Source organism: Quercus lobata, chromosome 11 (assembly GCF_001633185.2).
Source record: "Quercus lobata isolate SW786 chromosome 11, ValleyOak3.0 Primary Assembly, whole genome shotgun sequence".
In the NCBI taxonomy this organism is placed as follows: Eukaryota; Viridiplantae; Streptophyta; class Magnoliopsida; order Fagales; family Fagaceae; genus Quercus; species Quercus lobata.
In genome coordinates, this window is record NC_044914.1 from 29,983,741 (window position 1) to 29,995,175 (window position 11,435).

Consider the following 11,435-nt stretch of genomic DNA (forward strand, 5'->3'; position numbering starts at 1 on the left):
ATTTTGGGAGAGTCTTAAAAAGAAGTTTTAGGCATGAGAACATGAGTGGAGTGCAGACTGTAGAAATTTCTTGGGGCAAGGAGTGTAAGTGTGGTGCAGTTGACTGGGTTTTTATGAATCCACATGCCATCACATTCACAACCTCAGAGAGACTCTCCTTTGCCAAAAATTACTCAGCCTCTAAGAACTCACACACGCATGTGGGCACGTGTGCATATGCATATGCGGCCTCCCACATATTCACACACATGTATGCACGTGTACACGCACTTCAACTTAAATTGTTCTACTAAATTTTGCTTATAAAATTGTCAATTGTGTGGTGATCCTTTGTTACTACTTCCAATGTAAAATTCTTCCTTTGTTTTTCATTGTGATTACTTTTTTTCCCCTTGAACCCTACTTCTATGCATTACAATGCTCTTCTTTTTGTTTTTATTAGGCCTTGAATATTAACATGAACTAATATGCCTAAATGGTCTTCTCTTGTTTTCTTGTCACTAATATGCCCAAATGGTCTTCTCTTGTTTTCTTGTCATTCTTTCCTCCTCTTTTTCCGACAAATAGTTTTTTTTTTTTTTTTTTTTTTTTTTTTTTTTTTTTTTTTTTTTTTTTTAAGTCCCTTACTTCACATATACTCTTCATGGTATCATAATTTTGTAGTCAAAAGCCTTGTAATTGCTTTTATCAATCCGGACTCTATTATAAAGAGAATTAGGGTTTGAATTTTCATCCCTCACTTTTAACAAATGAATTATAAAATAACTAAATAAAAATATCTTCATATCGTAAAAAAATTATGACCACAATGTTTGGAGTCTAGCACACATCGAGGGATCCACCAATTAGATTACTCTTTCATAAATGATCTCCTCCAGATCAACAAGAATTTCATGAGATCACATTATGTGATCATTAATTTAAGTATTAACAATAAGGTACGTGAAAGTAACAAATAAGAATGAAACCAATCATATAATCAAAACTCCATCTCTTCCTTCTTTATAATTAAATCATTTTTAGTGCTTGATATCCATAGTTAAAATTCCATCTCTTCCTTCTTTATAATCAATCTATAAAAATAAATAAAAACCAAAAAAAAAAAAAAAAAAAAACATATAATGGAAATATCAATAACAACTTAAATGGCCAGTTTTTATTTTTTAATATTAGTTTGTACAATTTTTCAGCTCAAGTAGAAATAATATCATGGAGGCCACTTTTTTGTTTGTTTGTTTTTTTTTTTTTTTTTTTTTTTTTTTTTTTTTAATGAACTTTGCTATTTCTTTAGGCTTTTTCTTCATTGGTATTAACTGAATATATAATTAGTCTATCTGCAATTCAGAATTCACCAGACCTATGTTTGCTGGCCTAGTATAAATTTGACAAGACTCCCCTGTGTCCTATAATTTTTAATATATATCACAAGTGGTGCCTAATTAGATTTATTTAGAATTATAAGCTTATTAAGTGCACATGCGCCGGAAAATCAAGACTTTTGGTTATCATTTCAATAAAATAAAAAGGTTGAAAAGTCTATAACGCATGTGACAGTCAAATAACGGCCGAAATCAAGTACACGCAGTCACGCACTGGACTTATCTTCTCCTTCTTCTTCTTCTTCTTTTCTTTTCTTTTTGGTGTGAAAGCTGAGCTTATCCATGAATCACATAAAATATATTACTAAATATGTTGATTAGAATTATATTCATGATTGTGTTTATAACAATTTTCTATCATTTTCCGAACCGGTGAGCTTGGATAGCAACACTTGCTGATGTTAGCTATCACCAATGCAATTAATTTAGGAGTGTCAAATGGGTGGATTTGGAGTAGGTATAATTGGGTTGGATACATAAAACTCATTTATCCATCTATACCTCAATTAATTAATTACTTCTAACTCAAACTTAGTCCAACCAAATTATTTTGGGAAACCCAAACCCAAAAAACTTATAAATGACCAATATATTCTTAAAATCCTTTAAAACTACCCAAATACCCTCTAAACCTAAAAGAAAAAAGACTAAATATGATCAAAAACCACTAAAAATTACTAGAATATACCCTGAAACCTAAAAAATGACTAAAATACCCCTAAAACCTACAAAAAGTCTGAAATATCCTTGAAATTAGAAAATGACCAAAATATCTCCAAAACCTAAAAATTATTAAAATATCCTCTAAACCTAAAAAATGACTAAAATACTGTCTAAAACTTAGAAATGACCAAAATCCTCCCGAAACTTAAAAAATTGACCAAAATACCCCCTCTAAACCTATAAAATGACCAACATACCCTCGAAACCTAAACAAATGACCGAAACATCCCCAAAACCTAAATAAATGAACAAAATACTTCTGAAACCTAAAAATAGCCAAAATACTCCCTAAACCTAAAAAAAATGACCAAAATACTCCCTAAACCTAAAAAAAATGACCAAAATACTCCCTAAATCTAAAAGATTACCAAAATACCCCTAAAACCTAAAAATTACCAAAATGATAGGCCAAGAATGTATTGACCCCTTGTGATAAATTAATCAATTGATTTAGCTAAGTTAATTAATTAATTCAATTAACATGCAAAACGCGTGGTAGCACAAATAAATCACCAATTAACTAAAGTGTAGCGGAAATTAAATTGATACGGTGATTTGTTTACGAATGGAGAAAACCTACACGGCAAAAACTCCACCGAGTGATTTTAAGGTCACCACTCTTGAGAATCCACTATTATCAAAACAAGTGGTTACAAGTAAATGAATCATAGTACCTTATACCAACCTATAGTTGAACCCTTACCCCAATACCCAATTGGACTTGTTTTGTAGTGACAATCTCTTCTTTTCAATACACGGCTCCCAATACGTGACTAACTAATAGATGCACAGATCCTAGTACGCGGCTTACTCATCAACTTGAGAAAGATGTTGGCTGCAAAGTTTTTTAGTTCATCACACAATGAAGATCACGAAACTCCTTGGTCACAAAACCTTACGGTGTACGAACACAGCAGCTTCTTCAAGAGAAAGATGAACAGGGCAAATTTTGTCTCTGGTTACAATTTACATGAATACAACTTTGCTTCAAACTTGCGCAACCTTTGACGATCCTTAAAATAATCCTTATATATGTTTAGGGTTGTAAGAAAAGAAAGCCCAAACATATACACACAAATTGGATGAAAATCAGAGCTGAAAATCTGTTTTTCATAAACCTCGATAGATAGCTTATCTATTGAGTTAGCTGTCGTGCATCGAGCTTCAACAGCTTTTAAATCTCGATAAATACTAGTTATTGAGCTAGCTATTGAGTTTTAAAATCCAGCACTTCTTCACTTGTTTCTTGGACAGATTTGCATGGGCTTAATACTAGAACTTGAGACCTTATTCCTTAGAGCATTAAGCACATCCTAGACCTACCCAATTACAAGTAAAGTGCGTTTTGTCAAAGGATTAACCAATTCTAAATTGACATATGTTCCTAACATCAAATCACGTATGTTCTAACAATCTCCCCCTTTGGCAATTCGTAACAAAATCACAACAAACAAATGAACATATAAGAGAAGTCATAAATCGCTTAACTCATACTCACTTGTTGAATACAATAAAATTCATCCTAACAAAAACTCTTGAAAAACTTTGTAAGAAGAGAGTTTTTGTCAAGAAGACTTTGACAACCTGTATTTCTGAAGCACTTTAAACAAAACTCATCAAGGAATCTTAGTATGAAACAGAAATATAAGATTACACACGTTAAATAAGAAACATGTATATAAAGAGAGAAAAGAAACAACACATGGAGAGATAGGTGAAATGTGATAACAACATCATCAAATATATATATCAAAGATAAGTACAATGTTTGCTATCACTAAGTGGTCACAAGACCAATGTATAAGAGATAATGTATCTAAAATAGAAAGAAAAGATACAAACAAATCCTCACTACATCCCTCATATACACTCCCCCTATCACAAAAATCTCATATACTAACCCTCCCCCTATGAGTATGACTACTCTCATCTCAAAACTACTTCCCCTTTTTGTCATGAGTGACAAAAGGCAAGTACATCAAGTAGACATCTCATCATCATTGGGCAAGCTATCACCATCATCCTCATCAACATCATCACTACCGGAGCCATCGTCACTCTCATCCTCGGACTCCATTGGAGATGGAGAGGAAGCAACAGTGCAACCACCCATGATAGCTTGTCGTCGTGTGATACGACCAACATGGGTGTTCACCTAACACAACTCATCACTAAGAGTGTCAAGGCAAGCATCCATGCACAAAAATTGTGCCATGATGGCCTTAAGTGTCACTTCACTTATAGTAGACGAAGGAGCGGAGGTGGATGGAGTAGTGGAAACTAGAGGAGTCACCGTCTCTGTCCGGGGTCACCTCGGCATGAGCTGTGCCTTGCTTCGTTGAAAGGTAGCTACATCTATGGCACACATCACCAGAAAATGAGTAGACTCGAGAAAGGAGACAGAAAAGTGGTGAAGAAGTCGCGTGATAGCTGAAGGAAAAATGAGCTTATTAAGGGTTGCCATATCCCTAAAGATATCTATAAGTAATAGAATGAAGTGAGAAGGGAAGTCGATAGAGATATCCTCTAAGAGGGATAGAAAAAATTGAGCACGAGGCTCTGTAATAGTGTTATAGTGAGACAAAGGATGAAGAATGAATGTCATCACCATGTTAAGGAATCTCAGACCTTTTGCAAAAGCCGAGCAAGGGGTGTTTTGACAGTCACCCCAAGAAGAAGGTGTCTCACAGAAGAGAGACGAGAGTTCGTCTTTGGACACTATCCTCAGACGATCGCAACTAGGGTAGTCAGGATGCGCTACCCTAGGAACATGTAGTACCTTAGAGACAATCTCCGAAGTTACTATGATGCGCGTACCTCGAACGCGAGAGAAGAAATGAGGTATAGAAGTATCGATTCCATGCATATTGGAGTCAAACTCCTGTATCATCACGGAGGGACAAGTGACTAGGGCGCCACACAGTGACTCCCAACCCTAACTGTAGATGACAGTGGGAAGGTCAGTATCAGAAAAATCTGATAGGATGACTTGGCGTTCCGAATGAATGCCACATCCACAAAAGTTATCCGAAAAGTCCTTTCGGGCTTTATCATCATGGAACTGTACGTGAGAAGGAGTAGGGTTAGAAGAAGAAGTAGATGCCCCAGGACGAAGAGGGTTTTGGGACGGAGTAGATTTGTGTTTGGGTGCCATAGTGCAGACTAACGTAAGAAAAAGAGAGAGGGGGAAAGAAAGATAATCAGAAAAGCACCAACAAGACAATATATATAAGAATATAAAAACTTGAAGGTACGTATGCATGAAAATGCATGAACATGTGACATGCAAACTAAAATACATCATGGGCTCAGCCCAATCCAAACCTATCAGCACACAATCATTGCAACAAAGTAAACACACATCTAAAATGCATGAAATATTGTTATAATGCAAATGAGATGCAATGCATGATAATTTTAAAAAAATTTCACAAAAACCAACCCATAAATTTTGTGAAAAACTCAACAATTTCGAAAAGCCCCAAATTTTCAACAAAAACCCAAAAAGTTAAGTCAGAAACCTATAATGCATGAATGAGTGAAAAAGAGACACACCAAAAGCAGAGAAAGCACACAAAGGCCGAAGAACACGTGGGTTGGAGGTTTGGAGTGAGAGAGAGAGAGAGAGAGGTTTTGGGAGGTGAAGAGACTGAATGGATTGAGAGAGATCGAGAAAAGTGAAGTTGAAATCGCGCTGACCCATTAAATAGAAGTTCATAATTCTCGATGGATCGAGAGTTATCGAGAATTAAAATAGCGTGAAATAGCTAACGAAGATCTGTCGAGAGGATGTCCAAGCAAGAAGGGCTCAATGGATCGAGGTAGCTATCAAGCTTCTAGAAGGTTTCTCGATGGATCAAAGTAGCTATTGAGAGCTATTGAGAATGCAATAAAATGCAGTTGAAGGGCCTCGATAGATAGCATAGTTGTTGAGAGGTATCGAGAAGCTATCGAGATTACTTAAAAGCAGTTTTTCAAGAAGAGAAAAACACAAATATAAATGCAATCAAGCATTTATATAAATGCAACTAAAGATCCAAACAACATTTTAAGCTCTCAAAATCATCTCTCAGTAAAAAAATGTTAAGCACATAGATCCAAAACACACACGCACACACACACACACACACACACACACACTAAACAAGTTTAACTAATTTTATATTTCAAAAACAAGTTAAGACAATTTAGTGAGCATACATTAACACATGTATTCCTTATGATGGCCAAATCACATTGTACCTGCACATGTATCAAAAGTAGCAAAGAATTTTGCGTGTTGTGTGTGAAAAACATTGCAAGATTGCATAAGTGTCTTCATGTTATGACGATTTGAGATATGAGAAAATCACTTTAACTCACACACAATCATAACTATTTGATGAAAACTTTCACCTTCAAGGTACATCCTATAACTCCCACATCTCCTAGAATACACACTTGCAATCATATATAAAGCATTTGATTCTTTTTGCTTTTTGTTTTTCTTTGCATATTTTTCTTTTAAGCAAACCATGCATGAGCATATAAGAGATAGAAAAGAAATACCCAATGAAGTTAAGTATTTGACATTCCATTTTTGCTATGACGAAACATACAAATGTCATTTCATGATTGGCGGGCAATAGTGGTGAGATGGTTATTTATATATTTCTCTTAGGATTTTCTAGTCATTCCTGTAAAAAAGAGTGATATGAGTGTTAAGTACAGGAGATTACTTAATCTTACTCATCACAAACACGAGCCACAAAGCTTACTTGCTTAGTTGTGCATAGAGATGCTCATCTAAGTTACAAAAGATATAAAGTTTAGAAAACTTTGTTTCAATGGCCATCCAAGGTACACAAGTACCAATGTACACGAACACACACTACTTTTGTATTTTTTTTTTATTTTTCTATTTTTTTTTATTTTATATGAAAAACAAAATAAAGCAAAACTGAAAATTAAATAAACAAAAATATGTTAACAAAGCAATACATAAAACTAGACTGACTCCAAACACAAAAGCAAAACACACAAGTAATGCAAAAGCAAAAACAAGAAGGAGAGAGAGAGAAAAAGTGACAAAATCACTTGGAGCCTTTTTCCTTCCACACCTTGGAAAGAACCTTTCCGTTTGGCAAACCCTTGATCTGGCGAAGAGGGGGAAGAATTGAAACCGTTCAAGTTCGAAAGGAACATGAGGGCTTTGAGAAGATCTCCAAGAGGAGCAAAAGAGGATGGAAGTTGATTCTACTTTCCCGACAAGATCATGCTGTTGCTTTGTTGAGTGGTTTCCCGAAGGTATTTTGATCATTTTTTAGGTTTAGGGAGTATTTTGGTAATTTTTAGTGGTTTTGGGGTATTTTAAAGTTGGGTGATTTGTAGAAATGATACTTGGATCATAATTGGGTTTATTTGAATACCTAGTTAAAACACAATAAACATTAATGTTAATTGGGTTTAGTTGGGTTAATACACATTTAACCTAATTAATAATTAGGTGGGCAAATGGGTTTGAGTTGATTTTGCCACCCCTAAATTAATTAGAAGGCTTGTATGTTTATAATTAGGGTAAAATCCTCACAACAACTGTGAGGATTGGACTAATATTATTCGAGTTCAAGACATTTCAGAACTAACTTATTGTTCTCTAATCACCATGACAGATAGTAGAAATATGGATAACGATTTATAGATCAAGTTAGTTTGTTTTGAAATGTTTTGGACTTGACTAGTATTAGCTCAAACCTGAACTGTTGGTTCTATTTTTCTCTTGTAATTATCTTCACACTTTTATATATTGATAGAATCTTCACATGCATATAACATATATGTCTATATCTATTTACGTCAACACGTAAGAGACAATTTAAACCATAGTTTTCTTCATATATTTTTAGAAATCTTCAAAATTAAACAATACTATTGTGACACAAAATTCTGGATTTAAGAATAAAGATCCCATTGTAATATATATCTAGAGGGCACATGACAAGAAGGAAATTTTAATGGTCATGTGAAATTCGCCCCTTGGATCACTCATTATTAATAGCCATCCAAACATATCCAATAGAATAAAGAGTTAACCAATAAACTTGAGGCACATCCAAATTGGAACTCTTTCTACTATCAAATCCATGAAAATTGTATCCTCTCTCTCTCTCTCTCTCTCTCTCTTTCTCTCTTCATTGATTGAAGCATCAAAAGTTGCCCATGTCGCATCAAGCTCATACGGGCCATAATTTGGCAATTTCCGATTTGGGGTTTTCAATAGCCCTGGGCCGAGCCGATTTTGCTGTTTCCACCGCCTCCACACCGGAGTGAACAAGTCTAAATGAATTTTGCTCCAAAATAAAAAATAAAAAATAAATAATTCATAACTCACGGATCCAATGTACATGAAGTGATGAGTTTATACTTTATATCATAATATATATATATATATATATATATATATATATTTATATATAAATATATTAGATCCGAGAAAGTTAACGATAGTAATAAAACCTACCAAATTTTACTCATAAGAAACAAAATATATTGTCAAGTGGTTTTTTTTCAAAGTTTCCGAATCCACGGTTGAACCGTTGATTCAATAAATCGTGCAAGGAAGAAATACCGAAATTGTAAATAAATAAAAATAAAAATAAAAACCGATTGAACTATAAAAAATGGACTGATGTCTTATTTAAACTGTCTACATTTTTTAATGCTAAGTTATTTTTATCATACAATCATACTTTCTTTAAAGTCGGCACTTATTTATGAGACTTTTTTTTCTCTCTCTCTCTCTTTTAGAGAGTTTTAATTTATGATATCCATTTCCGATAATAGTTTTTTATCATTATACCAAGATACTAATCAATTTTTGATGTAGGCAGAGACTAAACTCCAAATCTTTTATTCAACCATCAGAAATTTTACCTCAAATCTCTTATTCAACTATTAGAAACTTTACTAGTGAAGCTAACTGGAAATTAATAGTCAAAATGTCAATTTAAGTATCTCTTTTTCAAACATTTTTATATTAAAAAAATCTATATTTGAATAAATTTTCTTAATCATAATGTTTTACTCATTTAATCTTTGGTATAATTGTACATTTATTATTTATGTTTAAATTGAATACTAGCTCATTTTTTATAGTTTATCTTTGTTTTCTTTATGTATTATATATATATATATATATATGTATATTTTTTTTGAGTAAATAGTAATACTCATTAGAGAACACACAAAAATAGTAATACTAGTGTTTTTATTTGTTTTGACAACTATAGCTTATATTATTTTAATGTTCAGACTTATAACTATTTCATTTTTTTTTTCTTAAAATGAAACAATTTAGATCTCATCCAAAAAAAAAAAAAATTAGAAGATGACAAAGTCCCTACTTTTAAAAAACTTTTTAAGTCCAATTTTTTTAGTGACGTGTCTTTAATTTCGTGTTCAAGATAAATAGAATATTAATGGAATTAAGGTGTATGAATGCATGTCTTGAAATTTGTCTCAAATAGTAACCGGTGGTAAGGGTTGAGATAAGTATCACATTGATATGTTGTTAAGAAATGGTGTAAGAACCACTGCACACCTTTGGTGCGATGGTCACTCCACAAGTATAAGTGCTTGTGGGGTGTGGGGGGCAAGGACCGGGGTTCAAGTCTCCAGGAGGGAGCTTCATACACATATACACTTAGATTAGGTTAGAGTATGATTCTATCTTGTATAAAAAAAAAAAGAAAAAAAGAAAAAAAAGAAATGGTGTAAGAAGAAAAACAAGAAAATGTTTTCCTCCAAACTGGTTTAAATAAAAACTCCTTGAACCCACTATGTGATGGAATATTACCTTTCCATGTATAAGGTGTGTGGAAGTTCAGGAGAGAAGGAATTTAAGGATACATGGATGATTTTACAAAACGCCACATATATAATAGGTTAAAGGAGATTATTCCAAACAGCCTTAAAGATAAACTTCATACAAAAAGAAAAACAAAATGTAGATGTACCGACAGATTACAATCGAAGTTCCTCTCAAAATAATTCACACAACAAATTTTCAAAGAGGAGAATTATCTTATTCTATCTGTTGCTTGCATGTAAGGGATTTTTCGTGAGGTGATAATTATCCCATACGTTATGAGAATTGTTATATATATATATATATATATATATATATCCAATGATGTACGTGATGAGATTTTTTATGTGAAAGCATTGAACAAGATATCATATCATTGGAAAGGGATGGATCGATCCAGAGGTTTCCCCTCACCCAATAGCATTCCTCTCTCGCCCCACATCTTAGCTAGCAAATAGCAATAATAATGTTTTGCCCATCTTTGTAAGATTGGAATATGATAAGATGATATCACTGTTCAACATCTTGTCTTCGCTACATATCAATCTGTACTTGTAGAACCTTCTTTTTTTATTTTTGGGTAAACTACTTATAGAACCTTCAGAGATTAGTTGAAACAGCAAAATTAAAAAAAAAAAAAAAATGAAACAAAGAGAGTAAAGAAGAAGAAACAGATAATAAGCTTAAGATGTGTTCTTTTGTATGTGACCAACGAACACCATGAATGGAAGATGAAATAGAGTAAAAGAAATTGCTATTCCTAGGCTCAGTATAATGTCCACAAAGTTCTAAGCAAGAAAGCAAAAGCTCGAAATGTTATAAATCTTGTAATTTCAATTCCTCTCAACCGTAGCAGTAACATTTTTAAAATGGGGCTAATGACCATTCAATTCAATACATTTTTACTGGATTGAGTATTTTATCAAACATATATATTACGTACCCTCCATTCTAGTCAAATTCTATATATATTCAAAACTTTTTTTTTTCCTTTTAATATTTTAACTATAAATTGTATACCAAGTATCATCCCATTTGACATAAATATTTATGTTAAGCATATATACGAGTCAAACAACATATCATCCAACAATAGAGATATATATTGAGTGATATAACTCATTCAAAATTACTTGTAAAGGACAGTGGTGACTAGCTTTGAGTTTAAAAATATATATATATATATATATATATATTTTAGGTTTAAATTTATTTTTTAAAGAATTTTTATTAGTCTTTTTTATTTTATTTATTTTTTAAATTTTGAGAATTTAAATTGGAGTGAATTTAAACATGATCGTTTATAGAAACTTAACCGGCAATGCCATATATAATTGTGGAAGGAAGAGCCACATTGACGATGATTGCTAACTTACAGGATAAAATTGACAACGATGAAACTTCAAGGACCAAAGTAATGACCAACTAAACTTGAAGGTTGTAAAATGTATTTTTGTCAAAGAAATAATATTGTTAAAACTAAAAAT